The 8,707-nt window shown below is 36.6% G+C and overlaps 1 non-coding gene across 1 annotated transcript; it reads right to left on the minus strand.

Annotated features, from left to right (window-relative positions):
- Positions 1–732: 732 nt before the first annotated feature.
- LOC112096620 lies at positions 733–839 on the minus strand. Its single transcript, XR_002904517.1, has one exon. It is a non-coding gene; the product is annotated as a small nucleolar RNA R71 (small nucleolar RNA).
- Positions 840–8,707: the final 7,868 nt, after the last annotated feature.

Consider the following 8,707-nt stretch of genomic DNA (forward strand, 5'->3'; position numbering starts at 1 on the left):
TTTATACACCAACAAGTTTTCTGCGCCGTTGCCGGGGATTGATTGTTCTTTGTAAGTTGTGAAATTAGTTTTAATGGTGCTAATTTTTTTTTTGTTTATTTTGTTGATATAGGTGATCTAGCAACTCTTGCATGCGCAAATATAAATCGGTTGAATTCCAATTTGATCCAGAAATTGAAAGAACTGGAAGGAGATTGAGAAGAGAGCATCAGAAATTACAAGCCACTGTAGCAATGGATGATTTGCAAGATTTGAGAAACTCGAACCATAGAGAGGGGATACAACAGTCAATGTACATGAAGGTCTGAATGGACAATTTGTTCAAAGGCAACCAGGGAACAACAACATTATTCACATGACATGACACATAACAGCTAAAAGATTCACACCTTCAGCGTCCAGCATAAATTCCTTTTCCGACTTAAATCGTTCATTATCATCGTACTTGGTTGATTTAACCTTTTTAATGAACACCTTGTTGATATGGGGGGGTAATTTAATGGACTGCCATCAGAAGATCTTCATCTATATCTTAAGCTATTTTTGGAAGTGAGTGATGCTTTCAAGATTGCTGGAGCATCGCATGAAGCATTGAGACTCAGGCTTTTCTCGTTTTCTTTGAGAGATCGAGCAAGAGCATGGTTGAATTCTCTACCACCAAATTCTATCACTGCATGGAATGACTTGGCTGATAAATTTTTGATGAAATACTTCCCGCTAACCAAGAATGCAAAATTGAGGAATGAGATTACATCTTTCCATCAACTTGAAGATGAGAACTTGTATGATGCATGGGAAAGATTTAAGGAGTTACTCAGAAGATGTCTTCATCATGGTATTCCTTACTGCATACAGTTGGAAACTTTCTATAATGGTCTCAACCAAAGCACTAGATTGATGGTGGACGCTTCAGCAAATGGGGAATTGTTATCTAAGTCTTACAATGAGGCTTATGAAATTTTGGAGAGGATAGCCAACAATAACTATCAGTGGCCATCAACTAGACAAGCTGCAGCAAGAGGAACAGTAGGAGTTCATAACGTAGATGCCTTGACAACATTGTCAGCCCGAGTAACTTCATTAACAAGGACGGTAAATGCTATGACTATTGCTCCAGCAACTGTTAACCAAATTTCTGATGTGTCTTGCGTTTATTGTGGAGAAGGGCACTTATTCGACAATTGTCCTGGGAATCCAATTTCAGTCAATTATGTGGGTAACTTTAATAAACAGAACCAGGACAATCCATATTCAAACACTTACAACCTTAGATGGAGACAACACCCAAACTTTTCATGGAGTAATCAAAATCAGCCTGCTGTAACATTCAGTGGACAGAACGTACCTTCTCAACCACCTAGATTTTATCTACAAAATCAAGAGAAAATAAGCATCAACAATGATCAACTTAGCTCCCTTGAAGAATGAAGCAGTTGTCCAAAGTCATACTGTATCTTTGAGAAACTTGGAAAATCAAATTGGACAGCTTGCTGCAGCATTGAGTAACAGACCTCAAGGTAGTTTACCCAGTAACATAGAGAACCTAAAAAGAGAAGGGAAAGAGCATTGCAAAGTGATTAGCTTGAGATCTGGAAAGGATGTTGATAGTCCCGTTGGTGTACCAAAAAGAAAAGCTAATTCCACTTCAATCTAGAAAGAAACTCAAAGTGAAAAAGAGCCACAATCCTCCACTTCACAGCACATTGATGAGAGCAGTCAAGCTGCAACATTTGCCGAAAATGATGATCCAACACTTGTGGATAACAAGGTTGTAGCACCAACCCAGAACATGGCAAAAGAGAAGCAGTCTGCACAACCTGCTGCAGCACATCAGTTTAGGCACCCACCACCCTTCCCTCAAAGATTTCAAAAATAGCAACAAGATAAGCAATTCAGCAACATCTTGGGAGTGCTGAAACAACTACATATCAATATTCCTTTTGTGGAATCTCTAGAGCAAATGCCAAATTATGCGAAATTTTTGAAAGATATCTTGACAAAGAAAAGAAGACTTGGAGAATTTGAGATAGTTGCTCTAACACGAGAGTGTAGCCGAATGCTTCAGAGTAAGATACCGCAGAAGATGAAGGATCCAGGAAGCTTCACAATCCCATGCTCCATAGGCACTAAATACAGTGGCAAAGCACTTTGTAATTTGGGGGCTAGCATCAATATCATGCCTTTATCAGTGTTTAAGCAATTGGGAGTTGGTGAATGTAGACCAACAACAGTGACTTTACAACTTGCTGACAGATCCCATGTATATCCAGAAGTTAAGATTGAAGATGTGTTGGTGAAGGTGGATAAATTTATTTTTCTAGTGGATTTTATTGTGCTAGACTTTGAGGCAGACAAAGAAGTGCCAATCATTCTAGGGAGACCTTTCTTAGCCACGGGAAAGACTTTAATTGATGTTCAAAAAGGAGAATTAACCATGAGGGTAAATGACCAGCAAGTTACATTCAATGTGCTGGATGCCATGAAGAGTCCCGATGAGATTGAAGATTGTAATTTTATTAGTGTTGTGGACTTTGTTGTAGCAAAAAGATTACACAGTTGCTGCAGTAAGGAAGAAATCAATGCTGTAATATTTGAAGAACTTGATGATGAAAATCATGGAGCAGCTAACATAGCATGGTCAGGGGAGAAGCAACCCTTCAGAATTGACGAGCAAATCCAGCAAAGGGAACTTACTCCAAACCAACAAGAATTCAAGGTTAATGGGCCGAGAGTGAAGCACTATATGGGAGATGATGTGAACAACCTAAAGAAGGATCGGTTCTTGAAGGATCTAGGTTGAGGAAACAGGCAAGGTCATGCTGAAAGACCTAAAATCAAGCGCTAATTGGGAGGCAACCCAATAAGGGAAGTTGTTTCAAGTTTTTAAGGCATTGAATTTAGCTTTTAAATTATTTAATTTTTCTTTTTGTTATTTTAAGTGTGCATCTAATTTTTTGTCTTGTGTTAAATTGAAGCAAGTAAAACAAACAAAAAAAAAACAAAAAAATGCCAAAAAAAACAGGAGGAAATTACTGCAGCTTCACTTACAGCATGACATAACAGAAGATTCTCAAACAACATAGGAATTCTTGCTTTTGCAGCAGCAAATGGATTGATCAGATTTTATAATAAGGAGCGTTTGAGAAGTGGATCAAATAAGAAGTGACCCTTTACAGCCTATGCTGCAGTAGTGCTTCCAGCAACAGGGGAGTACCCCTACACGCAAGTTTAATTTACTTTTTTCTACAAAACTTTTCTTTCATTTAGTTTTAATTTTCTGATTCATTCTTCATGTCCTTTTATTTAGTGTATGCATGTCTGGTTTATGTGGTTTTGTTTTGTGTGCTTGTGAGGACACAACACCACTCAAGTTTGGGGGGGTTGTGTTTCTGAGTGCATGTGTTTGTGTTGTGTGTTGTATGTTGTGCAAAGCTCTGTTATCTAATATTTGTGTATGGATTTGAAAACCTAATGAAAATAAATTGAGTGTTATTAAGTAATTATGAGAATGCCAAGTAGAGATAGTTATAGATGGAGGTTGAAATTCAGTCCCGACACTTAGACTTTGGTTGAGTTTTATGAGAATGCTGTAGCAGAGCCAGGAAAACGAAAAAAAAAAGAGTAGAAAATATCTCAAGTTTGGGGGAAAATTTTTGTTGGACTGTGCCTGTTATGAAATAAATTTTGCTCCAATGGTTTAAGTTGCTGAGTAACTAGGGTTGAGTATGCACCCCATATGCAAACTTGAGTCCAAAGGCAACACGAGCTACGAGCAGTGCTACAGCAATTAAAAAAAAGGGAAAAAAAGCAGAACAAGAAAAGCAAAAAAAAAATGATGATAAAGAGGTCCGCTACCTAGGATACTGAGTAACCTGGTCTGTTCATGAGCCCCATGTTCAACCTTGAGTCAAAGGCGTCCAAATGTATGACCTAGATATAACATCCTGAATGCGTTGCTGTAGCAACTCTGACATGTACTTTGAATGAGTAATTGAGTGTCGTCATTACAAGTGATAGGCATTCACATGAAAGCTCAATGTTGCATTAAAGGGTTTAACTGAAAAAAAAAGTATTATTATTGTAGCACAGTTTGAGTTTATTTGTGAATTCTACTCCCCCATATGTGAAAATATTTGTGTTCTATCTCTAAATTATATGTCTATGTAATGTTGTAGCACCTCTGGAATTTGATCAAAGTGGCGCACACACACACTTTGGATAGAATGAAGCCTAAGCCTAGAACTAAATTGCTATGGCTATTTTGCGTGATTAAGAGTGTGATCTGAGGGTGGAAGAATCCTTGCAAATCTGATGACAGAGCTAAGTTATTTGTTGCATGATTGTGTGATTGAAGTGTTAGCGTTGTTGTCATTACTTGAGGACAAGTAATGGTTTAAGTTTAAGGGTGTGATAACTCTATGAAATGAGAGTTATCGTGGCACTTTTAGGCTTAAATCAATACTACTTAGAGAGTAAATTATGTTTTTCTATTGCATTTTTTTTTACATTTTCCATAAATAATCATTTTAGTCAGTCTTAATAAGTTTTGCTCGATTTAAAGTAATTTGTGCTCAAATTGTGTGCATAATTGTAGGTTTCCAGAAGCTTATAATTCATGGAAGGAATGCTATGCAATAGGCTTGCAAAAATAAGGAAAGAACATGGCTATAAAAGAGTTGAAACAAATCTGGAACAATGCAGTTGCTGTAGCAATCTTGGAACAACGATAGAGAAAATTTTGAGCGGGATAACTGCAGAATTGCAATCTGCAGTTTCTTAATCTGACTTATGCGCGCCCTAGGATTCTGTTTACCCTAATTTTCAACTATAAAAGAAGCACACATCATAAGGAAAAGAGAGGGCCGTCACCCAAGGAGAAAAACACAAAGAAACAAAAGAAAAATAAGATTCAAGAGAGAGATTAAGGGCTGCACAAGAGGAGAATTTGCAGAAATCAATTTAGAGCTCAATCATTCTTGTTCTTCTCTTGCTTTCTCATTTTCTATTTATTTATGGGGATGTGTTTCATGGCCAAAACTTTGTTCTTTATTTTTCTTTTGCAAACCATGAACTAAATTTATTTGTGGTTGAGTGATAAACAATCTTGATGGTTTATTGACTGAATATATGTGTTGCTGCATGTTTGCTGTAGCAGTTTGTTTTGATAGTATTTATTTTTATTCATTATTTCGGTTGATCACCCATTTAATGATATAAGTTAGGAGAGAGCCGCAAAAGGGCCTATCTTAGTGGAACATATCATAACAATACTTGATCTTAAATTGAGTTTCCCGGATTGAGTTTTACTTGAGTCCCGAAAGGGCAATGCTTGATTTAAGATTAGTGATGAACTAGACATAAGGATTCACCTTGTAGGGTAAATAGAACCTAAGCGTGTAATGTTATATCTTATGTTGGCATAACAACTGATCACTATCAGGTTGCATATAGATATAAGATATCCAACATGCGACGGCTGAGGATACATAAGGATTCTGCCCCATGTTGTAGCAAATACTGCAGCAACCGAGCCAACCATTAGAAAATAGTCAAGACCATTAAGAGAGTTTATTCACTCAACTACTCTATATTCTCATTGTTTTTATCCTTGAGTTTGACGTGATAATCTACTTTGTTGCATTTTATTTATTGTGTTTTTATTTTAATTAGTAAATTAGTTTCATCAATTGTTTATTTTATGCACTGTTAAGATTGCTGTAGCAAATCTGATAACATCAATCCATGTGGAGACGATCTTGAACACTCATCACTTTATTACTTATTGTGTACACTTGCACATTGACACCAATAGCATTAGTATTTATGCACCAACATACACCTAATCTTCACAAATTCATATTAGTCCCAACATATAGTGACAAAACTATAATTTACATCCCAAAAAATGTTAAAACATCAGTTAACCCCCATATGTAGTTATTCTAGGTGGGGGTAATTTGAAGATAACATAATAGTGATGACAAATGCTTGGGATAATTAATTTTTAAACTGTAAGCAATTTCAAATTGACCAATATATGCTTGGTCTTTTTATGTACGTTGACTAGATCAACAGGGCAGTCTTTTATATTGTGACCAATACCCCGATAGTATGAACAACATACTTTGAACCTTATTCTATGTGTTGGTGGTTCATCAGCCTTCATTCTTCTACTGTCTTAGGTCTGCCAGGTGGTCTTTGAACAATTGGGGGTAATATTTCATCAGCCTCAACATGTGGCCATTTAGATTTGTCCGACAATGGATGAATAATGCCAGCATAGCATCTCAAATATGCATCCTTTAGGAAACAAAGGGCAACATACTTCTTATAAGTAGCCCTAATGTGAGCTATATAAGGCATTTCATACTTACAAGGTAAGCCCCTGATCTGCCACAAGCCACAACTACATGTATGCTCATCAAGGTTGACAATATAAGACTCTTGCCCTGTTTCAACTTCATATAAGGCATCACTTGCTGGTATGATGTGATAATTCCTACCAAATTTCAGTATGATGTTAAGCTTTTTGTTAATAAAAGTAGGAACATCAGTTGGCCACTTTAAATAACTTTGTCTTCTCTCAGTTATTGCTTTTATCATGCGCTTCCTAATGTGCTCCACCAAAGCTATAACTGATGCTTCCCTCATATCACCAAGCCATGCATTCCAACTCTTTGTCATGTTGTTTGTTGTGTGATCACACTTTACAAACTTATCGAAGGCATGAACTGACTAATGCTTGGGATTTAACTTTCTCAGCCATTGAAATGCATGTTCATCAATTTTTCGTATGCCATTCATTGCCTTTACAAAAACATCTTTACTTAGATGCTCTAACTACTCTCCAAAACTCATCCATTAATTCCACTTATGGGAATCTTGTCTTGAGATTTGCAAATACATATCTTGCACAGAACCTATTTTGTGCTCTAGTGAACTCCAAATGAAGTGTATTAAGTACTCCCTTTTGCCTGTCAGACATGAATGTCACCTACCTATCATCAGCTAAATACTCTTGCAAGTGGCCCAAAAACCAAGTCCAGCTATCAGTATTCTCATATTCAGCCACAGAAATTACAATGGCAAATATGCCTTGATTTGCATCCAAACTTACTGCTGATAGTAACACACCTTCAAATGACACTTTAAAGTGATAGCCATCAAGCCATATGAATGGCCTACAACCCTCCTTGAACCCATCTCTAAGGCTTGGGAAGCTCACCATAAACCTTTGAAACCTGCACTTATCAGCAGGTGTGTCCTGCTTTGTCACCTTTAACAAGGCCAATGCTCTAGGCATTTGTTATTTGATGACATTTGCATAATCCCACAATGACTTGAAGATCTCAACATGGTCACCACCAGCAGCTGATTTTAAAATTCTTCTCTTTGCCCTATAAACCTTTTGTGGAGCAACGGTCACCCCATGCATTTTTTCAGATCATCTACAAGTGTGTCAACACCTATCCTTATATCAGCAAGCACTCTATAGCGGTATTTTCTGAAATATAAGTGTGCAACCCAAGAGGGGGGTGAATTGGATTTTTAAAATTTTCTTAGCAAATCCACACAACAAGCAATCTAATGTCTTAATCAAAAATGAAAGCAATAAGTTCAATAAAAGCACAATAACTAATAAGTAAGGGAGAAGAGAAACAAACACACGAATTTTTACGTGGTTCGGCAAACCCCGCCTACGTCCACGCCTCCAAGCGATCCAAGCTTGAGGATTCCACTATCCAAGCCTTTCCAAGGCTTCAACCGTTTACAATTGACTTCAAGGTGTCAATGAACCTTTACAACAAAGAGATTATCTCCCAATCTCTTCACTCAATTGTCTCACACACTCAAACTCTTACAATTAAGATGAAGAAATGAAAGTTACAATGAAACTCACTCAATGAGTAGATATTCAAAAATGAAGAACAAGAAATGATTCAATGTTTTGTGTTTTACAAGTTGGAGGCTCAAGATATCTCGTGTGCTTTTTGTTTTTGCTTGTTGGAAAAGTTGAAAATGAGTTGGATTTGAGTTCTTATAGTTTGAGCTCAAAAACTAGCCGTTATGCACATTTTGATCGTAACTAGATTGCCGGTTATGGACATCCAGTTAGCCGCTTAATGTTACCATTACAGCCACAATTTTGAATTTCTGAATACCCGGTATGCCGCTTTGTCAAATCCGGATTGCCGCTCATGCTCAGAAGCTTACTGCCCAACAATCGAATTTCTATTTGTTAGGATCCGGTTAACCGCTTGCTACAGTGAAATATTTTCCAATTTTATAGTTTGACCCTAAAACTTTATAAAACAGTATTATGGCCCAAATGTTATGAAACTTTGCAAATAGGTCCAATTTTAGAATTTCTAAATATTACTTTGTCAATCCCAAAACTTTCTGAAATTCTGATTTCACCCAAACTATGTGAAATTATAGAATGACCCAAAATATCTAAATAGTTTCAAATAGGTCCAAATCTGAAATTTAAAACAATATCAAAGGTTCTAAAATACATTCATTTTAGTCCAAAACACTTTGATTCTATAACATCATTTTCTTATTATAAAAACACAATTCATAAATCATTGTTTAATCAATACATGTGGTTTGTTATCATCAAAATCAATATCTATAGCTATATAAGAAAAAAACACTTTCTAGCTATCCAAGCTTCAATTACCTCACGATTGTTATCGAGGCCTTC

This window comes from Citrus clementina, unplaced genomic scaffold (genome assembly GCF_000493195.1).
Source record: "Citrus clementina cultivar Clemenules unplaced genomic scaffold, Citrus_clementina_v1.0 scaffold_8, whole genome shotgun sequence".
Classification (NCBI taxonomy): Eukaryota; Viridiplantae; Streptophyta; class Magnoliopsida; order Sapindales; family Rutaceae; genus Citrus; species Citrus x clementina.